Source organism: Triticum dicoccoides, chromosome 3B (assembly GCF_002162155.2).
Source record: "Triticum dicoccoides isolate Atlit2015 ecotype Zavitan chromosome 3B, WEW_v2.0, whole genome shotgun sequence".
NCBI lineage: Eukaryota > Viridiplantae > Streptophyta > Magnoliopsida > Poales > Poaceae > Triticum > Triticum dicoccoides.
The window spans coordinates 816,916,098-816,924,540 of NC_041385.1; the positions used below are offsets into that span (position 1 = coordinate 816,916,098).

Below are 8,443 nucleotides of genomic sequence, written 5' to 3' on the forward strand. Positions count from 1 at the left end.
TGATACTAGATCCTACACGTTAGCGTGAAAGAACATGTTAAAAATTATATTACCAACCATTTCGGAATTCTACAATGTTCCGGTCCTTTTTGGCTCTAAACTATTTTCTCACTGCGATTGTGTTAGAAACTCAGTTTATAGCCATGGTTAATATCATTTAATTGAGCACAGTGCATCCATTCAAAAATATCATTGTAACATTCGAATTATCGGCCCTACAATAACAAGGGTCATGCATCATTTATATAATACTTTGTTTACCGATGACCCTATCCATAATATTTTGTTAAACCATACTGACCCAACCATGTTTATTTTTGCAAGTGCGCAATCTCTCAATACTTTTGAGATTTCGAGGAGTGAGATTAGCGACTGCGTAGTGGAAGATGTTGCACAAATACTGTCCAAGGTTACATTACTGGATGTAAGCAGCTGCACTAAGAATGGTGCCAGTGCTCTTGATGCATTTGGCAATAAATAGAAATCCCTCATCAGACACGGCGAGTCATGCACCCCATAGATGTCCTTGCAAAGGTGTGCCCGAATGACGAGGCCCATTCTATTGGAAGCAACATGCCAAAGCTCGGCCACCTCTAGATAGGATACATGCTCATTAAGACTAAGGTTTTCATCTAGATCGCCTCCCAGTGCCTTGACCTCAAGTTATTATTTCCACATTGTTGCTGGACGTCGAGGATAAGCTCTTGCAAGAGAAGTATCCTTGGCTGAAAAACCTCACCGCGACTGCTATGAGAACCACATCTGCGACGAGTGCACCGATTACTTGGATGATGATTACATCTATTCATTGGACCAGTTCATGGATGGTGCAAACTTCGTAGATGCGGTTCTCATGAAGTCCATGAAATTTTGCATGAGTAGATCTATTCATCATCTGAGTCACCAGTGCAATCCTCCCTGAAGCAGTTCTGATAGCAGTCGCCACATGGGCCCGAGGGTTTTAAGTGTAGGAAACTTATCTTGCAAGAGCTTATCATCGACATCCCAACAACCACGCCGATCTAAGCACTTGAGGTTATTGCACTCGGAGGTGATCTTGACAACAATTTAGTCTTAATGAGCATGTTCCATATCTCGAGGTGTCGGAGCTTTGGCATTTTGCTGGCAGAAGCATGGACCTCATCATTCTGGCAAACCTTCCCAACAACATCAATTGGGTGCACGACCCGCCGAAGTATGATGAGGGGTTTTGCAGTTCTTGGGAAATGGCTACAGAGCATGGGCGCCAATCTTGGTGCAACTGCATACGTCCACGAATGTAACCTTGGGAAGTCATTGGTAAACAGAGCATGGGCGCCAATCTTGGTGCAACTGCATACGTCCAAAGTAAGATTGCACACCTGAAAAAGCAAACACTGTAGGGTCAGTAAGGTTTAACAAAAAAATGTTGATAGGGTCATTGGTAAACAAAGTATTATATATATGATGCATAACCATTGTTCTAGTAGTGCCCATTATTTGAATCTAACAAAACTATCATCGAACGGCTACATCCTTCTCAATTATGTGTTATTAACTGCGGCTGTGAAATGATTTTCTAACATCATCGCAATCTAAAAATAGGTTAGAGTCGGGAAGCACTAGAGCATTGTAGTGTTTGGAAATGGTTGGTAATATAATTTTGAACATGTTCTTCCGCACGGAAGTGCAGGATCTGGTACCATGTTTGTAATATTTCTCACTATCAGAAAACAGTTTAAGCTAGCAGAGCATTATTGTGCTAACAACTTGAATATACCACATAGCAAATTTCTCACAAGTACTACAAGATTACTCAATGTATTAATTAACATCGGTGAAGTACGAACTGAACTTGTTAACTAAAAAGGCAAAATATACCACTGTACACAGATTAGAAAACTAAATTTCAACCTTAAATAGGAATTTCTTCAACATATAGAAGTGCTTTGCACTGACATAAAGATGCATAAAGTCACAAATTCAGAACTAAGAATGAAATAAATTTATTTGTAACCCGGTAACACGTGGTAATAATTTGATATAACAACTAGATTGGGTAGGGAAGAGGAGAAAAGGGCATGGATGGAGTGGGAGTCACCTCTGCATGGTGAGGGAGGCATATATGGAAGTCGGCGACCAGGGAGGCGGATCTGGATGTCTCCAGCAAGGAGGGTGGCCATGAACGACAGAGGCATGGGGCACTCGATGGTGAGGTGTGCACCTCTAGATTTGGAGGGAGGCGGCAGACCAAAACTAGAAGGCTGATATGGGGGAAGTGGCGGTGTTGGACGGCGGAGGTAGACCGATCGTGGGAGTGGGACTAGTAGCACAATGGGGGCACTACTTGATCATGTTTTAGGTATTTTGACCCAACCCTCCCGATGACAGTGCAAGTCATGCGAAAAACACCTCGGGGAGCAAATATCAGTGTGCTTCTCACTTCCCAAATGAAAAAATCACGTGCCCCCGAAGCGAAATATCTTCGGGTCCCTCGTAGGTATCTTCCTGATAGCCATGTACACTGTCTTGAATTTGTGTAAAGTGATTTGTGACCTGGATATAGTACCGTCGCAAATGTTCCATTCCGTTCCTGAAGGTTATTATCAAGAACCACACGAACATAACCACCTTTCGCCTTGGCTGAACATCCACGGCACGAACAGGCACACATTCCTGAAGGAGACTTCGGGGCCATCACAAACGTGCCTAATCATCACCAAAAAGTTAGTTTTGGGTAGTGAATTTGGGTTGGTCAAATAATCTCTGGTAAAATCATCTTTAGATTATTAGCAAGCATCTTCGGAATTAAGTCTACTATGGTGTCATTGTACCCCCTTTGTTATTTGCCACGAGTTTGTCACGTTGGGGACTTCTTGTGTAATCTTTTGACCCTTCAAAAGCCAATATTTCTTGTAGAAAATTGCATGCAAACCATCCAGGCCTGCGAATTTGAGATGTGAAAATAGTGCGCATCACTTCATCCTCCATAAGTGAATCAGTTGTTCATTTAATTCTTTAGAAACTAACAGGAGACTGTTTTCAAGTAAACAAACATCTATTTTCAGATAGTGAGAAATGTTGCGAAGAAGGTACTAGATGCTACACATCAATGCAGAAGAACATGTTCAAAATTATATTACCAACCATTTCCAAACTCTATAATGCTCCAGTGCTTTTTGGCTCTAAACTATTTTCTCATTGCGATAGTGTTCGAAACTTAGTTCATAGATGTGGTTAATATCATTTAATTGATCATGGTGAGTCCATTTGGAGATATTTTTGTTACATTCAAATTATCGACCCTACTAGAATAAGGGTCATGCATCATTTATATAATACTTTGTTTACCGATGACACTATCCACTATAATTTGTTAAACCATACTGACCCTACCATGTGTTATTTTTGGAAGTGCGCAATCACTCAATACTTTCGAGATTCCGAGGAGTGAGATCAGCGACTGCATAGTGGAAGATGTTGCACCAAGACCGTCCAGGGTTACATTCCTAGATGTAAGCAGCTGCACCAAGATTGGTGCCCGTGCTCTGGATGCATTTGGCAAGAAATAGAAATCCCTCGTCAGACATCGGCAAGTCATGCACACCATAGGTGTCGCTGGGAAGGTGTGCCAGAATCACGAGGCCCATGCTATTGTAAGCAACATGCCAAAGCTCTGCCACCTCGAGATAGGATACATGCTCATTAAGACTATGGTTGTCGTCAAGATCGCCTTCCAGTGCCTTGACCTCAAGTTCTTAGATCTGTGTGGTTGCTGGGACGTTGACGATACGCTCTTGCAACAGAATAGTCCTTGGCTGAAAAGCATCGGCCCCCGCATGGGCGACTGCTATGAGAACCACATCTGCGAGGAGTGCACCGATGACTCGGATGATGAATACTCATGATGTCCATGAACTTTTGCATGAGTAGATGTAGTCATAATCCGAGTCATCGGTACAATCCTCCCTAAAGCGATTCTGATAGCTGTCACCACACAGGGGCCGATGGTTTTCAGCCCAGGAAACTATCTTGCAAGAGCTTATCTTCAACGTCCCGATAACCGCACAAATCTTAGAACTTGAGGTCATGGCACTCAGAGGCGATCTTCTAAATTACCTTAGTCTTAATGAGCATGTTTCCAATCTAGAGGTGGTGGAGCTTTGGAATATTTCTAGCAGTAGCATGGGCGTCGTCATTCTGGCAAACCTTCGCAACGACATCTAGAGGTTGCATGACTCACCGAAGTCTGACAAGGGTTTTGCAGTTCTTGCCAAATGGCTACACAGCACGGGCGCCAATCTTGGTGTAGCTGCATACGTCCAGGAATGTTACCTTGGGAACTCTTTGTGCAAGATCTTCTTCTATGCAGTCACTGATCTCGCTCCTCGGAATCTTCAAAGTATTGGGAGATTGTGCACCGGCAAAAGGAAACACTATAGAGTCAATAACGTTTAAAAAAATGATGTTAGGGTCATCAGTAAACAAAGTATTATATACATATGATGCATATACCTTGTTCTAGTAGCGTCCATAATTTGAATGTAACAAGAATATTACCAAATAGACACATCATGCTCAATTAAGTGTTATTAACTGCGGCTATGAAATGAGTTTCTAACATCATACCAATGTTGGGGAACGTAGTAATTTCAAAAAATTTCCTACGTACACGCAAGATCATGGTGATGGCATAGCAACGAGAGGAGAGAGTGTTGTCGACGTACCCTCGTAGACCGTAAGCGGAAGCGTTATGACAACGCGGTTGATGTAGTCGTACGTCTTCACGATCCGACTGATCCAAGTACCGAACGTACGGCACCTCCGAGTTCAGCACACGTTCAGCTCGATGACGATCCCCAGGCTCCGATCCAGCAAAGCTTCGGGGATGAGCTCTGTCAGCACGACGGCGTGGTGACGATGATGATGCTCTACCAGCGCAGGGCTTCGCCTAAACTCCGCGACGATATGACCGAGGTGGAATATGGTGGAGGAGGGCACTGCACACGGCTAAGGAACAATCCGTAGATCAACTTGTGTGTCTATGGGGTGCCCCCCGCCCCCGTATATAAAGGAGCTAGGGGGGAGGAGGCGGCCGGCCAAGGAGGGCGCGCCAAGGGGTGAGTCCTACTCCCACCGGGAGTAGGACTTCCTTCTTTCCTAGTTGGAATAGGAGAAGGGGGGAAAGAGGAGGAAGAGGGGAAGGAAAGGGGGGGCGCCGCCCCCCTTCCCTCGTCCTATTCGGACTAGGAAGGACCCCCTCCTGCCTCCTTCCCTCTTCTCCCTCGAGGCCCATGTACGCCCAATAACCCCCCCCCCCCGGGGGGGGGGGGTTCCCGGTAACCTCCCAGTGCTCCGGTAAAATGCTGATTTCACCCGGAACGATTCCGATGTCCAAATGTAGGCTTCCAACATATCGATCTTTATGTCTCGACCATTTAGAGACTCATCGTTACGTCCGTGATCACATCCGGGACTCCGAACAAACTTCGCTACGTCAAAACTTATAAACTCATAATAAAATTGTCATCGTAACGTTAAGCGTGCGGACCCTACGGGTTCGAGAACTATGTAGACATGACCTAGAACTATTCTCGGTCAACAACCAATAGCGGAAGCTGGATGCCCATATTGGTTCCTACATATTCTATGAAGATCTTTATCGGTCAAACCGCATAACAACATACGTTGTTCCCTTTGTCATCGGTATGTTACTTGCCCGAGATTCGATCGTCGGTATCCAATACCTAGTTCAATCTCGTTACCGGCAAGTCTCTTTACTCGTTCCGTAATGCATCATTCCGTAACCAACTCATTTGGTCACATTGCTTGCAAGGCTTATAAAGATGTGCATTACCGAGAGGGCCCAGAGATACCTCTCCGACAATCGGAGTGACAAAACCTAATCTCGAAATACGCCAACTCAACATGTACCTTCGGAGACACCTGTAGTACTCCTTTATAATCACCCAGTTACGTTGTGACGTTTGGTAGTACCCAAAGTGTTCGTCCCGTAAACGGGAGTTGCATATTTCTCATAGTTACAGGAACATGTATAAGTCATGAAGAAAGCAATAGCAATATACTAAACGATCAAGTGCTAGGCTAACGGAATGGGTCATGTCAATCATACCATTCTTCTAATGATGTGATCCCATTAATCAAATGACAACACATGTCTATGGTTAGGAAACATAACCATCTTTGATTAATGAGCTAGTAAAGTAGAGACATACTAGTGACTATATGTTTGTCTATGTATTCACACATGTATCATGTTTCCGGTTAATACAATTCTAGCATGAATAATAAACATTTATCATGATATGAGGAAATAAATAATAACTTTATTATTGCCTCTAGGTCATATTTCCTTCAGTATCCCACTTGCACTAGAGTCAATAATCTAGATTACATAGTAATGATTCTAACACCCATGGAGTCTTGGTGCTGATCATGTTTTGCTCGTGAGAGTGGCTTAGTCAACGGGTCTGCAACATTCAGATCCGTATGTATCTTGCAAATCTCTATGTCTCCCACTTGGACTTGGTCCCGAATGGAATTGAAGCGTCTCTTGATGTGCTTGGTCCTCTTGTGAAATCTGGATTCCTTTGCCAAGGCAATTGCACCAGTATTGTCACAGAAGATTTTCATTGGTCCCGATGCACTAGGTATGACACCTAGATCGGAAATGAACTCCTTCATCCAGACTCCTTCATTTGCTGCTTCCGAAGCAGCTATGTACTCCGCTTCACATGTAGATCCCGCCACGATGCTTTGTTTAGAACTGCACCAACTTACAGCTCCACCATTTAATAAAAACACATATCCGGTTTGCGATTTAGAATCGTCCGGATCAGTGTCAAAGCTTGCATCGACGTAACCATTTACGACCAGCTCTTTGTCACCTCCATATACGAGAAACATATCCTTAGTCCTTTTCAGGTATTTCAGGATGTTCTTGACCGCTGTTCAGTGATCCATTCCTGGATTACTTTGGTACCTTCCTGCCAAGCTTATTGCTAAGCATACGTCAGGTCTGGTACACAGAATTGCATACATGATAGAGCCTATGGCTGAAGCATAGGGAACATCTTTCATTTTCTCTCTATCTTCTGCTGTGGTCGGGCATTGAGTTTGACTCAACTTCACACCTTGTAGTACGGGCAAGAACCCTTTCTTTGCCTGATCCATTTTGAACTTTTTCAAAATTTTATCAAGGTATGTGCTTTGTGAAAGTCCTATTAAGCGTCTTGATCTATCTCTATAGATCTTGATGCCCAATATGTAAGCAGCTTCACCGAGGTCTTTAATTGAAAAACTTTTATTCAAGTATCCCTTTATGCTATCCAGAAATTCTATATCATTTCCAATTAATAATATGTCATCTACATATAATATCAGTAATGCTACAGAGCTCCCACTCACTTTCTTGTAAATACAGGCTTCTCCAAAAGTCTGTATAAAACCATATGCTTTGATCACACTATAAAAGCGTTTATTCCAACTCCGAGATGCTTGCACCAGTCCATAAATGGAACGCTGGAGCTTGCACACTTTGTTAGAACCTTTTGGATCTACAAAACCTTCTGGCTGCATCATATACAACTCTTCTTCCAGAAATCCATTCAAGAATGCAGTTTTGACATCCATTTGCCAAATTTCATAATTATGAAATGCAGCAATAGCTAACATGATTCGGACAGACTTAAACATCGCTACGGGTGAGAAAGTCTCATCGTAGTCAACTCCTTGAACTTGTCGAAAACCTTTCGCAACAAGTCGAGCTTTATAGACAGTTACATTACCATCAGCGTTAGTCTTCTTCTTAAAGATCCATTTATTCTCAATTGCTTGCTGATCATCGGGCAAGTCAACCAAAGTCCATACTTTGTTTTCATACATGGATCCCATCTCAGATTTCATGGCCTCTAGCCATTTTGCGGAATCTAGGCTCATCATCGCTTCCTCATAGTTCGTAGGTTTATCATGGTCAAGCAACATGACTTCCAGAATTGGATTACCGTACCACTCTGCTGCGGATCTTACTCTGGTAGACCTACGAGGTTCAGTAGAAACTTGATCTGAAGTTTCATGATCAATATCATTAGCTTTCTCACTAATTGGTGTAGTTGTCACAGGAACCGGTTCTTGTGATGAACTACTTTCCAATAAGGGAGTAGATACAGTTATCTCATCAAGTTCTACTTTCCTCCCACTCACTTCTTTCGAGAGAAACTCCTTCTCTAGAAAGGATCCGATTTTAGCCACGAAAATCTTGCCCTCAGATCTGTGATAGAAGGTGTACCCAATAGTCTCTTTTGGGTATCCTATGAAGACACATTTCTCCGATTTGGGTTCGAGCTTATCTGGTTGAAGTTTCTTCACATAAGCTTCGCAGCCCCAAACTTTAAGAAACAACAACTTTGGTTTCTTGCCAAACCACAGTTCATAAGGCGTCGTC

At 43.1% G+C, this 8,443-nt stretch overlaps 1 pseudogene; it reads left to right on the top strand.

Annotated features, from left to right (window-relative positions):
• The first annotated feature begins 2,064 nt into the window (after nt 1-2,064).
• LOC119280153 lies at nt 2,065-3,917 on the top strand (annotated as a pseudogene).
• The last annotated feature ends 4,526 nt before the right edge of the window (nt 3,918-8,443 follow it).